Source organism: Strix aluco, chromosome 2 (assembly GCF_031877795.1).
Source record: "Strix aluco isolate bStrAlu1 chromosome 2, bStrAlu1.hap1, whole genome shotgun sequence".
NCBI classification, from domain to species: Eukaryota; Metazoa; Chordata; class Aves; order Strigiformes; family Strigidae; genus Strix; species Strix aluco.
Genome location: NC_133932.1, coordinates 114082669 through 114094204, shown reverse-complemented (window position 1 = coordinate 114094204; position 11536 = coordinate 114082669). Strand labels below are relative to the sequence as shown.

Genomic DNA, 11536 nt, shown 5'->3' with positions numbered 1-11536 from the left:
AGCCATGGGGCTCACAAAGGGGAGTGAGTGCTGGAAAAGGAGTCTAAAGAAGTAGGCCTGGCCTTTTTTAATGTAGGGACTGGAAGAGTAACCTGTTGGGGACCAGGTACCTCCAGCCTACGTTTTCTGGAGAGAGGCTAAAGAAACACTCAGGAGATGTTTCTTGCTGGATACGGCTCTATATTACTCTTTTATGTAACTGACTCTCTAAAGGGGCTTCTATAATGCCCGATATGGTTTAGGCTAGCTGTAATCCTGTTCCGTTTAGAAATAGGGCAAGTAGGCAACATGTTAAAATAGCCCATGATCTGTAAGAGTTGGCAATCTGCTGGGAAATCCACCACAGAAGTACTCGGGGAGGAAGCATCTCCCCTTTCACAGAATCACAGAATTGTCTAGGTTGGAAAAGACCTTGAAGATCATCCAGCCCAACCATTAACCTAACATTGACAGTTCCCAACTACAGCATATCCCTAAGTGCTATGTCAACGTGACTCTTAAACACCTCCAGGGATGGGGACTCCACCACCTCCCTGGGCAGCCCATTCCAACGCCCAACAACCTGTTCTGTAAAGAAATGCTTCCTAATATTTAGTCTAAACCTTCCCTGGTGCAACTTGAGGCCATTACCTCTTGTCCTATCACTTATTACTTGGTTAAAGAGACTCATCCCCAGCTCTCTGCAACCTCCTTTCAGGTAGTTGTAGAGGGCAATGAGGTCTCCCCTCAGCCTCCTCTTCTCCAGACTAAACAACCCCAGTTCCCTCAGCCGCTCCTCGTACGACATGTGCTCCAGACCCTTCACCGGCTTCGTTGCCCTTCTCTGGACACGCTCGAGTAATTCAATGTCCTTTTTGTAGTGAGGGGCCCAAAACTGAACACAGTAATCGAGGTGCGGCCTCACCAGTGCCGAGTACAGGGGTAAGATCCCTTCCCTGTCCCTGCTGGCCACGCTATTTCTGATACAAGCCAGGATGCCATTGGCCTTCTTGGCCACCTGGGCACACTGCTGGCTCATGTTCAGCCGACTGTCTTTTCTTTAGAAAAATGAATTTTGGTCCTGGTGACTGATCCTGTTGCAGAACCTTTCAATGCAAATGCCAGAGACGGAGTGCTGAAGAGTAGGAGAGCTCCAAATTATTTTATATCCCTCTGCTAGTGGACTGTGTATTCAACCTCTTTGTCTTAGAGAGAAGATGGCCCATAATTTTTATGTATGAAATAGGTATTTGAGCCTTTAAAGAGTGTTTTACAGTTTTTCCATACTGTAACTCTGCCTTTTCTGTAGGTTGTTTTATTTTTCTGTATCCATATTTTCACTGGCAAAAGAAGTTGTTGACTTTTTAGTGTATTTTCTAAGATAGGATTTTAAATTATTTCAGTGGGTGTCCATCTCTTTTTTTCTTCCCTCTGCCTTCAAGCCTCGCTTTGCCATGGGAAGATGAGATTTGTAAATGTTTTGAGCCACAGCACCATAAATGTTACCCTTAACTGGCATTATCTCTAGCCAAAACTTCGGCTGTTCCTGGGCTAACTAACCAAACATCTATACCTATGGCTGTTCAGATGCAAGCAGTGAAAATGCTATTATTTGGTGGTGGAATCATACTATTTTTGAAGTTTTTGTCCACAGTTTTCTGATGGTGTTCAGAACACTTCAGCTGAGATGAATTTCTCCACCTTCAGGTCATCCTTCCAAGCAGAGGGGGAAAAACTGTTTGAAGAGAGGAAGCGTGTGCAGAGAATAAACCAAATCTCCAACACAGAGTGCTGGGCCCGACGCTCGCCCCGCCCGGGAGGCGGGTCGCCTTCTCCCCGTCCAGCGCGGGGCGGGTGTGCCTCACCGTGGGGGATGTCCCCCCCGCCGCGCGCTGCCGTGCGGCCCCGGTACCGCCCCATGAGCGCAGGCGGGTTTTAGAGCAGGAATCGGAAAAACTGACGTCCCGCGGTGACACAGGAAGGGGAAAGAAAATTATTGGTGTTTCCGCCCGGTTTCGAACCGGGGACCTTTCGCGTGTTAGGCGAACGTGATAACCACTACACTACGGAAACGCCCGCTGGTGTAGAAGATGTCTTCAGCCCCTCTTGATCAGGCTTGCGGAGTGCGTGGGCCTGGGCATGAAAGAAGCTCCTAGCGGCAAAAAGGCGGTGCAGACCGAATCCAACCGCTCAGAAAGCGGCCCTGCAGCGGAGGGGAAAAAACCCGCAGAACCTTAAAAAAGGTCATCTCGTCCCTGGGTGGGCTCGAACCACCAACCTTTCGGTTAACAGCCGAACGCGCTAACCGATTGCGCCACAGAGACGCGCTGAAAAGGAGGCCCGCCGAGCCTCTCCTGATGCCCGCGGCCTGGGCGAGAAGGCTCGCGGGAATCCAATAATTTCGATATTAAAATTACCAGACCCTTGAGGAGCAGAAGACAAAATTCACCCCACAATATTCAAAGACCTTTGATAATTATTTGCAAGCGCTAATGGAAAGCGGAGACACTGACAGAAATGTGTCAGGGCAAAAGAAACATCTCAAAGGGGAGCTGAGGGGAAGACCCAGTAATCTACTGCCCAGGCAGCCTCCCTTCAGCTCTAAAAAGTCTTTAAAATTAATTATTAAACATTCAATTTGCAGCCACCTAAAAGGTAATAAGGTGATAAGGACAGCTAATGTAACTGTGAAAACCAAATCATGCCAAATGAGTGTAACCTGCCTTCAGGGATCCCAGGTCCCAGAGACAGAGGAGAAAGGCTGGAACGAGGAAGACATACCCTTGGTGGATGAAGATCAGGTCAGCAAATACTTAAGCAACCTGCACATACATAAGTCCACGGGCCGTGATGGGATGTACCCACAAGTGCTGAGGGACCTGGCAGATGTCATTTCAAGGTCACTCTCAATCATCTTTGATTGATCGTGGTAACTGGGAGAAGTGCCCAAGGACTGGAGGAAAGCACATGTCACCCCCATCTTCAAGAAGGGCAGGAAGGATGAGGTAGGGAACTACAGGCCGGTCAGCTTCACCTCAATCCCTGGGAAGGTGATGAGTCAGCTAATCCTGGAAACCATCTTCAGGCACATCAAGGACATAGAAATCATCAGTAGTAGTCAGCATGGCTTCACCAAGGGGAAGTCATGCTTTGACCAGCTTGCATGATGAAGTGATTGGCCTGGGGTTTCTGGGGATGAGGGGAGGGCAGTGGATGTTGTCTACATGGACTTCAGTAAAGCTTTGACACTGCCTCCTGTAAGATCCTCACAGAGAAGCTGTTGATGTATGGGTTGGATAAACAGATAGTGAGATGGATTAAAAACTCACCACCCTGGGCCCAGAGGGTGGTGATCAGTGGCATGATCTAGTTGGAGGCCAGTTACTAGTGGTATACCCCAGGGATCAATACTGTTCAACATCTCCATTAATGATCTAGATGATGGGGCAGAGTGTACCCTCAGCAAGTTTGTAGATGACACCAAACTCAGAGGAATGGCTGATAGACCAGAGGGTCATGCTGCTATTCAGAGGGATCTTGATAGGCTGGAGAAATGGGCCAACAGGTACCTCATGAAGTTCAACATGGAGAAGTGCAAAGTCCTGCAGCTGGGGACAAACAATCCCATGCACCAGTACCTACTGGGGGCACCCAGCTGGAAAGCAGCTTGTCAGAAAGGAATCTGGGGGTCCTGATGGATACCAAGTTGAACATGAGCCAGCAACGGGCCTTTGTGACAAAGAAGGCAAATGGTATCCTAGGCTACATTAGACAAAACATTACCAGCAGGTCGAGGGAGGTGATCCTTCCCCTCTGCATTGGTGAGTCCACACCTGGAGTGCTGTGTCCAGTTCTGGGCTCCCCAGTACAAGAGAGACATGGAGATACTGGAGACAGTGCAGCAAAGGGCCATGAAGACGATGAAGGGACTGGAGCATCTCTCCTATGAGGAAAGGCTGAGAGAGCTGGGACTGTTCGGCCTGGAGAAGAGAAGGCTCAGGGGGATCTCATCAATGTATAAAAATACCCGAAGATAGGGTGCAAAGAGCCAGGCTTTTGTCAGTGGTGTCCTGAAACACAGGAAGTTCCCTCTGAAGATCAGGAAACACTTTTTCACTGTGAGCATGACCAAGCACCATCATAGCTTGCCCAGAGAGGTTGTGGACTCTTCCTTCTTGGAGGTATTCAAAAGCCTACTGGACGTGGTCCTGGGCAACCAGCTCTAGGTGGCCCTGCTTGATCAGGAGGGTGGGATCAGAAGACCTCCAGAGGTCCTTTCCAACCTCAACCCTTCTGTGATTCTAGTTAGTAGAATCTAGAGAGTTTTTTCATCAGTCCCCCAGTCAAAGGGAAGGGGTTTGAAAGGGCCAGTTGAATCTGGCAAATCAACAATTGGTTATGGGACTGGTGCCACAGCCAGAGGTTTGTCTACTTAAACCATGGGACTCACTTTGAGAAACCAGGTCTAATGGGGGACAGAGTCCCATCTGTCAGAGAGGGGAAGAGCATCTTCAATCATAGGCTTGCTAAGCTGGTGAAGAGGGCTTTAAACTAAAGTTGCCGAGAAAATCAAACTTCAATCCATCCCACTCCTACCAGCTCAATGCCAGTGCCAGCAATAGATGCCCAGACCCTGGAGAGGGGTCACAGGTCAGCAGGTGGAGGTGTCGCCTTCTATGTCAGTGACCAGCTGGAGTGCATGGAGCTCTGCCTGAGGATGGATGAGGAGCTACCAAGAGCTTATGGGTCTGGATTAAAGGGAAGGCAAGGACAGGAGATGTTATAGTGGGGGTCTGCTACAGGCCACCCCACCAGGAATACTGAGTTAATGAGGCCTTCTATAGACAGATAGGAGCAACCTCATGTTCACAAGCCCTGGTCCTCATGGGGGATTTCAACTACCCTGATATCTGTTGGAGGGACAGCACAGCAGGGCACGAGCAATTCAGGAGGTTCCTGGAATCTGTCAATGATAACTTCCTTCTCCAAGTGATAGAGGCACCAACAAAGATAGGTGCTATGCTGGACCTTGTTCTCACCAACAAGGAGGGGCTGGTAGGGAATGTGAAGCTCAAGGGCAGCCTTGGCTGCAGTGACCATGAAACGGTGGAGTTCAAGGTCCTTACAGCAGTTCACTATCCTGGGCTTCATGAGAGCAGACTTTGGCCTCTTCAGGGATCTGCTTGGCAGAGTACCATGGGATAAAGCCCTGGAGGGAAGAGGGGCCCAAGAAAGTTGGTTAGTATTCAAGGATCACCTCCTCCAAGCTCAGGAGCGATGCATCCCAACAAAGAGGAAGTCAGGTAAGAATTCTAGGAGGCCTGCAAGAAGCTCCTGGACAAACTCAAACACAAAAAGGAAGCCTACAGAGGGTGGAAGCAAGGACAGGTAGCCTGGGAGGAGTACAGAGAAACTGTCTGAGCAGCCAGGGATCAGGTTAGGAAAGCTAAAGCCCTGAGACAATTAAATCTGGCTGGGGATGTCAGGGGCAACAAGAAAAGCTTCTATAGGTATGTCAGCGATAAAAAGAAGACTAGGGAAAATGTGGGCCCTCTCTGGAAGGAAACGGGTGACCTGGTTATCTAGGATATGGAGAAGGCTGAGGTACTCAACTATTTTTTTGCCTCAGTCTTCACCGGCAAGTGCTCCAACCACATTGCCCAAGGGGCAGAAGGCAAAGACAGGGTCTAGGAGAATGACCCACTGTAGGAGAATCACAGGATCACAGAATCACGGAATCACAGAATCACAGAATTGCCTAGGTTGGAAAAGATCTTGAAGATCATCCAGTCCAACCATCTACCCAACATTAACAGTTCCCAACTACACCAAATCCCTCAATGCTAAGTCGACCCTACTGATTAGGTTCAAGACCATCTACAGAACCTGAAGGTGCACAAGTCCATGGGACCTGATGAGATGCATCTGTGGGTCCGGAGAGAACTGGTGGATAGTGGCTAAGCCACTATCCACCATATTTCAGAAGCTGTGGCAGTCCACTGATGTTCCTCCTGACTGGAAAAGGTGTAACATAACCCCCTTTTTTAAAAAGGGAAAAAAAGAAGACCCAGGGAACTGCAGACCAGTCAGTCCCACCTCTGACCCTGGCAAGATCATGGAGCGGATCCTCCTGGAAACTATGCTAGGGCACATGGAAAATAAGGAGGTGATTGGTGACAGCCAACATGGCTTCACTAAGGGCAAATCGTGTCTGACAAATTTGGTGGCACAAATTTGGTTGACAGGGTTACAGAGTTGGTGGATAAGGGAAGAGCAACTGATATCATCTACCTGGATTTGTGCAAAGCGATGACACTGTCGCACAAGACATCCTCGTCTCTGAATTAGAGACACATGGATATGACAGATGGACCACTCAGTGGATAAGGAATTGACTGGGTGGTCGCACTTAAAGTGTTGTGGTCAACAGCTCGACGTCCAAGTGGAGACCAGTGACGAGTGGTGTTCCTCGGGGGCAGGTGTTGGGACTGGCATTGTTTAACACCTTTGTTAGCGACACAGAGAGTGGGACTGAGTGCACCCTCAGCAAGTTTGCTACTGACACCAAGCTGAGTGGTGCAGTTGACCTGCTGGAGGGAAGGGATGTGCCATCCAGAGGGACCCTGACAGGCTTGAGAGGTGGGCCTGTGCAAACCTCATGAAGTTCAACAAGGCCAAGTGCAAGGTCCTGCACATGGGTTGAGGCAATCCCAAGCACAAATACAGGCTGGGGGATGAGTGGATTGAGAGCAGCCCTGCAGAGAAGGACATGGAGATATTAGTGGATGAAAACTGAATATGACCCAGAAATGTGTGCTCACAACCCAGGAAGCCAACCATATCGTGGGCTGCATCAAGAGAAGTGTGGCCAGCAGGTCAAGGGAGGTGATTCTGCTCCTCTACTCTGCTCTCATGAGACCCCACTGCAGTGCTGTGTCCAGCTCTGGGGGCCCCCAAAAAAGAAGGACATGGACCTGTTGGAGTGGGTCCAGAGGAGGGTCACAAAGATGATCATGGGGATGGAGCACCTCCCTTATGAAGACAGGCTGAGAGAGTTGGGGTTGTTCAGCCTAGAGAAGAGAAGGCTCCAGGGACACCTTATAGCAGCCTTTCAGTACTTAAAGGGGGCCTATGGGAAAGCTGGGGAGGGATTCTTTATCAGGGAGTGTAGGGATAGGATGAGGGGTAATAGTTTTAAACTGAAAGTAGCTAGATTCAGATTAGATACAAGGAAGAAATTCTTTCCTGTGAGGGTGCTGAGGCACTGGAACAGGTTGCCCAGAGGGGTAGTGGCTGCCCCCTCCCTGGCAGTGTTCAAGGCCAGATTGGACGGGGCTTTGAGCAACCTGGTCTAGTGGAAGGTGTCCCTGCCTATGGCAGGGGGGTTGAAACTAGATGATCTTTAAGGTCCCTTCCAACCCAAACCACTCTGTGATTCTGTGAATTTCCTCCTGTGACAGGGTGGCTGGTTGCTGGAGCTGTCTGGGGGCCACCATGGTGACACCACATGGTATCACAGTGGCTGCTGAGAAGCTGCTCCTTGGGAGCAAGACAGGGAGAGACAACAGAGAGGAAATCCCAATGAGGCAGCTTGGCCACTCATTGGGCGCTGCTCAAACCTTACTAATCAATAGCTTCCTGGGAAACCACGGGGCTTTGCCGAAAAGGCCTCAGAAGGGGCTGCCCTGGGCCCCGCTCAATTCTCCAGTCTCCCAATAGCAGAGAAAATACCAAATCTGCAGATGTGCCCAGGTTGGAGGAGAGTTTCCAGTATCCTGCTGGAGGGGCTGGAATTCAAACTGGTCTCGCTACATTGAAGCAACACTCCAGGCTCAACCCACTGACATTTAATAGAGATAAACCCAAACAACTTCTCTGGGGAAGGGGAGCCCTGGCACACAAACTCTGTTACATAGGGCTCTCTAGTGAGGCAGGAGCGCTGCAGAAATGGACCCAAGGGTGAAGCGCAGCCGCAAGGGTGTCAGTGGTGTGGTGCTCCTATAAAAAAGCAAATTTTACTCGGGAGAGTGGTGGGTGAGACATGGAGGGTGAGGAGGAGGAGGCTGTGCCAGGGGGCACAGGGGGACTATGGCCTTTTTCTTCAAGCACTGTGTTTTGAGCTGAATTTGGGCAAATGGAGTATGGAGACAGAAATGAAAAGGAAGAAGTCTGGGAAATGTGGAGGAGTGGTTTTTGAGGCAGTGCTCTGACTGCTACCACAGTGTCATTCTCTTGGTGGCACAAAATGAATTCAACATTTTAAAAACTGTAGTGTTGCCCTTTTCTTTGTGTTGCATTTCATGTTTCCAGCCTTGTTCATGCTCTCCTTTGGAGTTTTGTCAGACTTCGGAAAGGATGTGATGCTGAAGCAGACTGACGTGACGGCAGATAGCCACGCACATATGTATGTGTACTACATATTGGTGGTTCTGTGGCACTTTAAGTTTGCAAAGCATAGTGCTAATATTAACCAACCAGTCCAAGGGGCTTGTATCCTGTTGCATGTATGATAAAGCATGATGTCTGTGTGTTTCTTGACATTATATAGAGGAACTTCACAGAAGCAGCTTTTACTTCATTAGGAGACTCACTTTCACTGGAGTCCTGGAGAGGAGAGGAGAGGAGAGGAGAGGAGAGGAGAGGAGAGGAGAGGAGAGGAGAGGAGAGGAGAGGAGAGGAGAGGAGAGGAGAGGAGAGGAGAGGAGAGGAGAGGAGAGGAGAGGAGAGGAGAGGAGAGGAGAGGAGAGGAGAGGAGAGGAGAGGAGAGGAGAGGAGAGGAGAGGAGAGGAGAGGAGAGGAGAGGAGAGGAGAGGAGAGGAGAGGAGAGGAGAACATCCCAAAAGATATTTATAGATGTGTATTCCCAGTCCTTTCCTCTTCAGTATGAAAGCAATTCTACGAAAGGATTATTTTGACTGGCTGTTCAAGATTTCCAGAGGAGGAGATTAATGTGCGGGAAGCCTCACAGCGCAACTGGAAAAGCTCGCTGGCTTTGCAGATTTTCATGAGCTTCATGGCTCACTGTGTCAAGGTTATCTTCCGCAGACAGGAAGATACGGATGTCAAATAGCAATGCAGCAAGCAGAAGGGCTGGTGTCTGACAGCAGCTGCTGAAGCACAGAATTACCTGTACCTGGAGGGCACGGACCACAACTAGGGGTTACAGCAGATGCAGGCACTGTTCCCCAAGATGTCCATCCCTCCCCCCCATTTTTTTGTGCCTGCTTGAGAAAATTCCCTATTTCAAATGGCCAAGTGGGCTATGATGGAGGTATCTTGCACCAATCTTTCTCCAAAGTGGATAGGGTTTTCTGGTGGTGCCAACTTTGCCTGACCCACACAGTGATCCTGTGTATATCTCACAAAAGAAGGGGAGGCAAGAGCCGCCCAGATGTTTAAGTGCCAGGGAGAGGGAACAATTTAATGTGTAAATATGGTAAAAGCTATTTGCTGAGTCATTTTGACCCGACCTTAGCCCTCCCTTGCCAAGGAGATTCCCCGAATTGCAAAAAAATTACCAGAACCTCCTTCCATCCTGCAGCTATTTCAGCGCCAAGGAGTACGGAAAGATGATATTCCCCCCTGCAAGGGGTTTCTGCTCTGTCCAACTATGTTTAGAACAGTGTTGATCTGCCACAGGAAAGGGATGGGACTTCTGAGTCTCTCACACCCTCTTGATTTTCACTGCTTTTCCTTGAGCAGAGCCCTCAGAGTGATGGTGCACTTAAAAAAACCAAAAAAACCTTGCAGTTCCTATTTTAAGGCAGCCATACCAAACAGATTCTTGCTGGCAAAGCTTTTTTCTCCCTGCACATTCAGAAATCCTCTTAGCAAGCCCTGGAGTTGATGGTTTTGGATTTTTTGCAGGGAGGAGGGTGAAGCCCTGTTTTCCTCCATGCGTATGTGAGGGATGACTTCGGAGCGAGCCTCAGCAAGAGGATGTAACAGGCTGGGTTTCCAGTGAAGTGCCAGTGCTGCCAGTGGGTCCTGCTGTGCCAAGCGGTGCCAGGGAGCAGGAGGGAATTGGAAGGGTCAGAGCAGGAGAGCACAGCAGGTATGCTGTGGAAAGCAAAGAGACGGAAAACAAAAAGCAGGATGAGGAGAAAGTGAAGGCATTGGCCTTGCAACCTGGCCTGCACTTGGGAGTATTTTTTTATTTTTGGGGGGCATTATGACAACTTCAGACCTTAGCAGCCTGATTCCTACCCCCTTTAATATGAGCCTCCTGCCAAACTGAAGTCACCTTTGGGAAGTCTTTGAAAGCAGGGAACTGTGTGCATTTTCATGACAAGTTGGAGGAGATCTCAGAGCAGGCTCATCTGTTTTTACTGCCCCTTTTAAAAGGGAGCCTCAAGCTGCCTCCTAGGTTTACACTGGTGTAAAACAGGCAGAAGAAAGAGAAGAATTGGTGCCTGCTGTGGGAGGATGGCTGGGAGTCATCCTGCTGCAGATGCCCTGAGGATCTGTGCTGTCTCCTCCCCCCTCTCCAGTCAGCAGCTCCCTCATGCCTGCCCGTGTCCATGCACAGGTCCTTTCCTCATGGCCATGGCACTACTCTCTGCTTGGACAATATTCCTCTTTTTTAATTCCGTAACTGCTTTTAGGTGATGGGTTTTCCTCTTCAGGAGATTAGTAGAAGCTTAGCATTGAATACAATCCTTAAATACCAGCTATGATTCTGTGCTCAGTAGACCACAAAACATAAACTTTGATGCTCCAGTAAGAAAAGGCCATTTTGTGGGAAAAAAGAGAACTTCAGTCCTAATAAAAGGCCAAATCTCAACCTAGATACTGTTTATGGCCTTGCTGCTCACACAGTTGTGTCTGTGTGGGCTATAGGGAAAGTATCTTAAAAGACAGACTTCTTCTATTAACAGAAGGTCACAACTCACAATGTTAATCACGTACCTCTCAGCCAACATGTTTCTATATATTTGCTTGTACCCAAAGTACCTGAGAGTTTTCCATATCTAATACTACAGATGATAATAATTTGCATGATATAGAGACTGGATAAAAACACCGTTGTCGGTAAATGTGTACCCATTGAACAAGATGGATTTCACAGCTTGGCCCCTGCTGGGAAGTCCTACCAGGCTGCGTCCCATCCAGAGAGAGGTAAGCAGTTAGCCAGCTGTGGTTTGGATGCTGGGCAGCATTCAGACCTTCTGGATAGCATGTGGTGGAGTACAGACGGAGCAAAAGTTGTCCAGGGCTCAGTCCGCTGAAAATGTTACTTTTATTAGAGTTAAATTCCTACTAAAGGTAAGCATTTTTCATAAGGCTTTTCCCCATCAGAACATGGGCAAACAGGAGCAGAGTGGTTATCGTTGGCGAGTGATGTGCACTTTGGATGAGGATGCTTTCTACCCATCTGACAGAAGTTGTGGGACTTTCTGCATCCATCCAACACTGCAGCCTGTGCTTCCCTGTCATCTCTGTCATGGGGCTGAAGCCAAGGCATGAACATGCTGCAGTAATTATATTCAGCCATATTGGGCTTGGACTGCTAAAATTAGGGTACAATTGCGAAGTCTGAGCATGTAAAATGTTGAAT

General features: G+C 49.0%; 2 non-coding genes across 2 annotated transcripts; both read right to left on the bottom strand.

Moving 5' to 3' along the window:
- Window positions 1-1979: 1979 nt before the first annotated feature.
- TRNAV-AAC (transfer RNA valine (anticodon AAC)) lies at window positions 1980-2052 on the bottom strand. The gene has a single exon. It is a non-coding gene; the product is annotated as a tRNA-Val (tRNA).
- A 177-nt stretch (window positions 2053-2229) lies between these two features.
- Window positions 2230-2303, bottom strand: TRNAN-GUU (transfer RNA asparagine (anticodon GUU)). Its single transcript has one exon. It is a non-coding gene; the product is annotated as a tRNA-Asn (tRNA).
- Window positions 2304-11536: the final 9233 nt, after the last annotated feature.